Below are 2,051 nucleotides of genomic sequence, written 5' to 3' on the forward strand. Positions count from 1 at the left end.
TCTATCTATCTATCTATCTATCTATCTATCTATCTATCTATCTATCTATCTATCTATCATGACGTCAATTTGATATGCTTTTCTCAGTATTTCTTAATCAGATTTTAAACTATTTTTGGCGCCACTGTGACTGTTATTGTTATGTATATCATTTCCTAAGATCTGTTTTCTTAAATTCTTAAATACTTGATTTTATATAATTTTTCTTATTGTATGGATAAAAAAAGCTTCTATGATTCACAAAACATAAAAAGTTTTTAATAATTTTTAACACGTTCTTTTACAGTGATTTAGATTTGATGAAAAAAACTTGTTGGTTTTTTAACCAGTTACAGGTAGAGATAAAATCAAATAAACTTAAAAGTTAAAAGCAAATATTTGTTTAAAGGTTTGGTACCGCCTGGTGACAAAAGATGAAAAAATATAAGACGCACAAGCCTTGACATTTGCTGAAATTTTTGAAAATAAAACAAAAAATATAATAATAAAGGGAACCACTTATAAGCGTTAAACTATCTGTTGTTTTTAGTCCGGTTTAAAAATTTAGGTTTAAATTTAAACAATATTTTTGTGTTTTTTTTTTAAATAACAAAAATCCTTGAAAAAGAAATGTTTTCAAAGCTATTTAGTAATATATTCATTTTTTATGATTATTATTGATTAATTTATTATTTTAGTAAATTAAAAAATACCATTTAGTTTGTCGTGTTTTGTATGCTAAAAATCAATCATTTTAAAAAAAGTTTACAAAATTTTTGTGTTAAATGGCAAAACTAGTTTTATATTAAAACAAAATTTAGTTTTACATTAACACCTTAAAAAATGAATTTAAATTAAAGAACTAAACGTCAATATTTTTATGAAAATAACTCAAAGAAAAACATGTTTAGTTACGCATTTACTTAAGCTTCTATTTAATTATTTCGAAAAATAAAAATACAAAAAAAATTATCTACAAAACCTGTGTGTAGTTAAAAAATCATCTTCTTCTTAAAATTTTTTGAATCATACAACTTGTTTTGAAATATTTTTGTGCCCCTCTTATAGCGGGCGACGATTTTTGAGCATCAGTTTTATACTTAAAGTCGTCTAAGAAACAACGTCTATCTTTTCGAAGCGCTACTTTTAATAAAGCGCAAAAAGGACGTTTAAGGATTTTTAATTAAAGTTATTTTTTACAAAATAACTCTTAAAAAATATTATAACAAGTGTTAAGAAAAATATAAAAAATGGCAAAAATTATTATTAGTGCTGTTGTGTGTTTAGCCATGTTTGGCTCAATGGGTTAGTATAATTTTTTTTATTTATTAAAAAGTTAAATGTGTAATAAATTTTCAATCTATAAATTTAAGTAAAAAAAAAACAAAAATAAAAAGTGTTAAACATTTCAAAATCAAATATTTGGAGATTAAAAGTGACATTTTAAACCTTTATTCTAAAGGACCTGAACAAGTTTTTTTTTTAATTAAAAAAATTTTAAAATATCAAAATTTATCTCATATTTTATATTAAAACTGATGCTCGGATCCTGACCAATAACAATAAATGGGAAAATGTTAGAACATGATTTTTTTTTGAATTGTTCTTTAAAAAAGGCAAATACATACATTTATACTAAAAATATATATATTTTTTTTGTTTTAAAGGGGAAATTAAAAGGGGAAATTTTCAAAAAAAAATTTTAAGAAAGATTTTTTTAAACAATTCCCTTTTTCATTTCTAATCTAGTTTCAGTTTAATTCTAGTTCAGTTTAAGTTAAATTTTAGTTCAGTTCTAGTTCAGTTCTAGTTCATTTCTAGTTCAGTTCTAGTTTAGTTCTAGTTCAGTTCTAGTTCAGTTCTAATTCAGTTCTAGTTCAGTTCTAGTTCAGTTCTAGTTCAGTTCTAGTTCTGTTCTAGTTCTGTTCTAGTTCTGTTCTAGTTCATTTCTAGTTCAGTTCTAATTCATTTTTAGTTCAGTTCTAGTTTAGTTCTAGTTCAGTTCTAGTTCAGTTCTAGTTCAGTTCTAGTTCAGTTCTAGTTCAGTTCTAGTTCAGTTCTAGTTCAGTTCT

Source organism: Lucilia cuprina, chromosome 2, assembly GCF_022045245.1.
Source record: "Lucilia cuprina isolate Lc7/37 chromosome 2, ASM2204524v1, whole genome shotgun sequence".
Taxonomy (NCBI): domain Eukaryota; kingdom Metazoa; phylum Arthropoda; class Insecta; order Diptera; family Calliphoridae; genus Lucilia; species Lucilia cuprina.